Source organism: Myxine glutinosa, chromosome 6 (genome assembly GCF_964187855.1).
Source record: "Myxine glutinosa chromosome 6, kmMyxGlut1.1, whole genome shotgun sequence".
NCBI classification, from domain to species: Eukaryota; Metazoa; Chordata; class Myxini; order Myxiniformes; family Myxinidae; genus Myxine; species Myxine glutinosa.
Genome location: NC_136266.1, coordinates 130,128,001 through 130,134,465, shown reverse-complemented (window position 1 = coordinate 130,134,465; position 6,465 = coordinate 130,128,001). Strand labels below are relative to the sequence as shown.

The 6,465-nt window shown below is 50.6% G+C and overlaps 1 protein-coding gene across 2 annotated transcripts in view; it reads left to right on the top strand.

Annotated features, from left to right (window-relative positions):
- ANKIB1 (ankyrin repeat and IBR domain containing 1) overlaps positions 1 to 6,465 on the top strand; it is a 308,012-nt gene that overhangs the window by 18,759 nt on the left and 282,788 nt on the right. The gene's annotated exons all lie outside the window — the stretch shown is intronic.

Here is a 6,465-nt window from a genome sequence, read left to right as displayed (position 1 = left end):
CATCAGCTGGTTCCACATTAAACGGCGTGGCAAATAGGTTCAGTTCCCTTTGTTTACTTTTCATGTTCTGGAACCTCTCTCCAAATGCCTGGAGGAGTTTTGCACACTCAGCAGCATATTCAGATGTCACAGCAGGCTTTTGTTCTTGCAGAGTGGGAAAGTGGATAGTGTTTCCCCTTTCCAGTTGCACTTGCCACAGCTTTAGTTTAGCTTCAAATGATTTCACATGTGATTGCAGAGAGCTGAGAAGCTGGTTGGGACCTTGGAGCTTGACGTTCAGCTCTGACAGGTACTTGGTAATGTCCACCATGAAGCCCAAATCACACAGCCACTTGCTATCACCGAGTTCCATGACAGGTTTCCCCTTCATCTCCATGAACTGTTTCACTTCTTCTCTCAGTGAGTAAAACCGTGTGAGCATATTTCCGTGACTCAGCCACCACACCTCACAGTGGTAAACCAGATCTCCGTACTCTGACTCTAGTTCACTCAGTAGCTCCTTGAACTGGCGGCTGTTCAGCCCTCTGCTTTTGATGACGTTTATGGTGGAAACGAAAGTTGTCATCACATTGTTGAGCTTCAGGGACTGTGCACACAGATTCTCTTGGTGTATGATACAGTGGCATACAACTAACTCACTTGGATCGAGACTGAGACGACTCATTTCTTTTTTGAACAATGCAGTTAATCCCTTTTGCGCGCCAACCATGGCTGGGGCTCCATCCGTGGCCAGGCCACTTAACTTGTCAAACTGCAGTTCGAATTTGTTCATAGCCAAAACAACTTGCTCAAACAAATCCTCACCTTTGGTGGTGCCATGCATGGCTTGCAAAGACAGCAACTCCTCCCTCGTATCAAACTCAGCTGTAATCCCCCGCACAAAAATGGCTAGTTGGGTGGTGTTTGTTATGTCCGTTGTCTCATCGCAGGCCAGAGAGAAAAACTGGAAATCTCTTGCGGTGTCCTTCAGTGTTTTCTCAATATCTTGTGCCATGTCAGTAATCCGATCTGAGACAGTTCTTCGAGACAAACTGACACTTTGGAACAATTTTACTTTGTCCGGTGCGAGCAGCTCCGCAGCGGCAACAAGGCACTCCTTCACAAATTCTCCTTCTGAATGCGGCATCAGCTTCTTAGCGATTAGCTCACTCACCACAAAACTAGCATGCGTAGTGTTGTCCCGGTCAGATTGTGATCTTATGAAGTCTGCTTGTTGAGCACCAAAACTCCGCCGAAGAACGTTAACTTTATCCAAGCGCATTTGTCCTTTCAACTCGTCCAGTTTAGCATGTTTCGAGCTGTAATGACGCTGGAGGTTGGCCTTTTTCATCACCGAGAGCGCTTCCCGACAAACTTGGCATACTGGCTTGCCTTTTACTTCCACAAAGAAATAATCGTTTGCCCATTTCTCTTGGAAAGCGCGACATTCCGCATCTACCTTTCTTTTCTTGTTAGTCGCCATGTTTGCATATACTGAATGAAATGATGACATGAGATCACGCGATCACTTGACTGTCCAGAAGGTCGCATATCGCAGTTACGACTGTCTGGAACTCACTTGACTGTCCGGAAGGTCGCATATCGCAGTTACGATTAATCGCAAATTAGTTTTAATTTTATGGCAATTATTCTGTTAGCGCCAACATATTTTGCCAACGTCAAATAAATGAATAAGTTCTCAAATGTGCCGTCCGAGGCAGCGTCTGCTCGCCACGTTCGGTATTCGTTGACTGTTACAACACGTGAAAGCTCGCTCCTCTCCGATTGGTTGAATCGTTTTTGGCCATAACTTGGTTACCCTTTGTCCGATTAATTTAAAACCTTGAAAAGGAGAGATTACTGGAATTATAGATAGATGAATTGCCTCGCGGGCCGGATTAAACGGTCTCGCGGGCCGTATACGGCCCGGAGGCTGGAGGTTCCCCACCCCAGCTCTAGAGGGTCACCTTTCCCCTTGTATAGAGGGACGAGGGTACTCGGTTCCCAATCCACTGGAATGCGGCCTTCTTTCACCGCCAGATTACAGATCTCTGTCATTCTCTTCACACCCCAACTTCCTGCTGCCTTCAACATATCTCCCACAACTCCCGTCGGCCCTCCCGCTTTTCTACTCTTCATTGCTTTTATTGCTTCCTCAACTTCCTTCTCAGTTATCTTCTCTGCCGGTCCTAAAACTGGGTTACTCTCTATGTTGCCATCCCATTCATTCTCTGTATTCAACAGCATTTCCATATATCTTTTCCATCTTCCTTTAATTCCATCTGGGTCCACAACGATTTGTCCCACTTCATCCTTCAAGCAACTCACCCCCATCACATCACACCTCTCTTTCGCTATCTGCTTTGCAATCCTGAATACTGCTCTCTGACCCTCTTCCAAATCCAAGCGTTCTCCGAACATTTTCCTACATGCCTCCTGCGCCTTTGCTACCTCTTTCTTTGCAGCCTTCTTGGCTGCCTTATAACTTTCATGCTCTGCTGTTTCTGCTCCCATACCCTTCGCCTTCTGCCACTCCTTGAACTTCTTCCTCTTCTCGTCAATCCTCTTTCCAACTTCATCATCCCACCACCATGTTTCCAAGTGCCTCGGTGGTCCTTTTGTCCATCCACATACCTCACCAACGGCTCCCGACAGACTAGCTTTCATTGACATCCAACCACTTTCAAGCTCAACCACATCATCCTCTACCTTACTCAGCCTCTCTTTTAATACCTCCCTTACTGTCACCTCTTTCAACCTCCACACCTTCATTCTCGGTTGGTACTTCACCCGCCGAGCTCTCCTCGCAACTTTCACCCTTATGTCGCAGACAACCAAGTGGTGCTGTGAAACAGCCTCCTCCCCCGGGATCACCTTTGTGTCCCGGAGGTGCCCCCTATCTCGCCTACACACCATCAGGTAGTCAACGGTTGTCGTCGACCCACCTGACGTGTATGTAACAAGCTTATTATCCTCTTTCTGGAACTGAGTATTACAAATCAACAAATCAGCTCCATCAGCAAACTCCAAAATCTTTTCAGCTTCTCCATTTCTCACACCATATCCGTAACCCCCATGACCTCCCTCAAAACCATCCATACTCCTTCCCACAAGTCCATTTAGGTCTCCTCCTACCACAACAACTTCCTCATATTTCAGGTTTTCCATCAGCTTCTCTATCGCACACCAGAACTTGTCCTTCTCTTCATCGCTTCGACCAACCTGCGGAGCATATCCCGAGATGACGTTCACCAAGAGCTTTCCAATCATCATTTTCACCATCATCAACCTATCACTCACTCTAGTCACACTCACTACACTGTCTACAAACTCCTCAGAAAACAGGACACCAACACCATTCACGCCCTCCAGGCACCCTTGCCACACAAACTTGTATTTCTGTCCCTGCCTACCCCTCACCATTCTCACACCACTTCCCTTCCATCTCGTCTCTTGCACACAACATATGTCCACTCTTCTTCTGACCAATACTTCCACAACTTCTCCTGATCTCCCTGTCTTTGTCCCTACATTCCATGTCCCAAACCTCAGAAACCGATCTCCACTTCGGGCTGTACCCTGCCCATATGTCGTTGTAATTGTCATGGTTCTCTTTTTGAGGCAATGTTTTTTATGGCCGGATGCCCTTCCTGACGCTAACCCTCTTAGTCGTCTCTTACGACACGCAGGGATACGGTGTACCTATTCTAATCCAGGGTACACACTGGGAAACGTTTAAAACATGGAAATTCTGGGGGGAGGGGGGCATCATGGCTGCGGGGGCCCCGTCAGCACCACGCCACGTTTGCCCGGTCAGCACCACGGTGGCCCGGTCAGCACCACACCACGTTTGCCCGGTCAGCACCATGGCGGCCCGGTCAGCACCACGGTGGCCCGGTCAGCACCACACCACGTTTGCCCGGTCAGCACCACGTCAGCCCGGTCAGCACCACGGCGGCCCGGTCAGCACCACACCACGTTTGCCCGGTCAGCACCACGGCGGCCCGGTCAGCACAACACCACGTTTGCCCGGTTAGCACCACGTCAGCCCGGTCAGCACCACACCACGTTTGCCCGGTCAGCACCACGTTTGCCCGGTCAGCACCACACCCTTGGAAAGGACTTCGATGCAATCAGCTTGCTGTCGCTTGCCAAGCCAGAAGTTCCTTATGAACCGTTTCGATGTTGTGCTTGCTTGAGTACTTCACGTCTTCAAATGCTTGGTTAGCGCTCTACAAGCTGAGTGACAGTTTGAACATTCGAAATACAGTTTGATCGAGAGGTAGGTGGTGTGGTCGTGCTGGTTGGTAGATTGATGTATTTAAGGTAAGATGTGCATGATTTAATGATATTATCATATTATCGAGTGTGTAAGGAAAGTTATAAATATATGATAACACATTAAATCCTATTGTGAGTAAAGTTGGAAAAAGTGATGTTGCATTGATGGGTTGACTGACTGCCTGGACGCAACTGAGGTTGTGGATCTACTGATGTACCATCTATTGATGTGGATCCATGATCGAGGTTGTGGATCTACTGATGTACCATCTATTGATGTGGATCCTTGATCGAGGTTATGGATCTACTGATGTACCATCTATTGATGTGGATCCATGATCGAGGTTGTGGATCTACTGATGTACCATCTATTGATGTGGATCCATGATCGAGGTTGTGGATCTACTGATGTAGCATCTATTGATGTGGATCCATGATCGAGGGCGTGGATCCGCCGTTTGGAGAGGTCCTGGGCTAAAAGAATCGAAACCTCGAAGAACGGTGCCCAGCTGATGATCCATGCAGTCGGGAAACTAGTCAATTGCTTACAGGTTAAGGTTCTTGCTTTCGGTGGAGAAACTATGTTTGAGGTTTACAATTTAAATAAAGTTGAATATGGGATGTTGTGAAATTAACATCATTTACAACAATCCTTTAAATTATTTATATTTAAGTTTAGGAACAACCGATACTGTACAATTAATTGTGTGTGTGTGTGTGTGTGTGTGTGTGTGTGTGTGTGTGTGTGTGTGTGTGTGTGTGTGTGTGTGTGTGTGTGTGTGTGTGTGTGTGTGTGTGTGTGTGTGTGTGTGTGTGTGTGTGTGTATAATAGAGAGAGATATAATTTTGAGGAACAGAAATGAAAAAACGAAATTGTGTGTGTGTGGGGGGGGGGGGGGGGCTGTGTGTGTGGGGGGTGGGGGGCTCTGTGTGTGTGTGGGGGGGGCTGTGTGTGGGGTGGGAGGGGGGGCTGTGTGTGTGGGGGGTGGGGGGCTGTGTGTGGGGGGGGGGGGCTGTGTGGGGTGGGGGGCTGTGGGGGGGGGGGGGCTGTGTGTGTAGGGTAGGGGGCTGTGTGTGTGGGGGGTAGGGGGGCTGTGTGTGTGGGGTAGGGGGGGCTGTGTGTGTGTGGGGGGGGTGGGGGCTGTGTGTGTGGGGTAGGGGGGCTGTGTGTGTGGGTGGGGTGGGTAGGGGGGGTGGGTAGGGGGGGCTGTGTGGGTAGGGGGGCTGTGTGGGGGGGCTGTGTGTGTAGGGTATGGGGGCTGTGCGTGTGGGGGTAGGGGGGCTGTGTGTGGGGGGCAGGGGGGCTGTGTTTGTGTGGGGTAGGGGGGCTGTGTGTGGGGGTGGGGGTGGGCGGGGCTCTGTGTGTGTGGGGGGGGGGGGCTGTGTGTGTGTGTCTGTGCGGCTGTGTGTCTGTGCGGCTGTGTGTCTGTGGCTGTGTGTCTGTGGCTGTGTGTCTGTGGCTGTGTGTCTGTGGCTGTGTGTCTGGCTGTGTGTCTGTGGCTGTGTGTCTGTGTCTGTGGCTGTGTCTGTGGCTGTGTCTGTGGCTGTGTGTCTGTGGCTGTGTGTCTGTGGCTGTCTTGTGTGGCTGTCTTGTGTGGCTGTCTTGTGTGGCTGTCTTGTGTGGCTGTCTTGTGTGGCTGTCTTGTGTGGCTGTCTTGTGTGGCTGTCTTGTGTGGCTGTCTCGTGTGGCTGTCTCGTGTGGCTGTCTCGTGTGGCTGTCTCGTGTGGCTGTCTCGTGTGGCTGTCTCGTGTGGCTGTCTCGTGTGGCTGTCTCGTGTGGCTGTCTCGTGTGGCTGCCTCGTGTGGCTGTCTTGTGTGGCTGTCTTGGGTGGCTGTCTTGTGTGGCTGTCTTGTGTGGCTGTCTTGGGTGGCTGTCTTGGGTGGCTGTCTTGGGTGGCTGTCTTGGGTGGCTGTCTTGTGTGGCTGTCTTGTGTGGCTGTCTTGTGTGGCTGTCTTGTGTGGCTGTCTTGTGTGGCTGTCTTGTGTGGCTGTCTTGTGTGGCTGTCTTGTGTGGCTGTCTAGTGTGGCTGTCTTGTGTGGCTGTCTTGTGTGGCTGTCTTGTGTGGCTGTCTTGTGTGGCTGTCTTGTGTGGCTGTCTTGTGTGGCTGTCTTGTGTGGCTGTCTTGTGTGGCTGTCTTGTGTGGCTGTCTTGTGTGGCTGTCTTGTGTGGCTGTCTTGTGTGGCTGTCTTGTGTGGCTGTCTTGT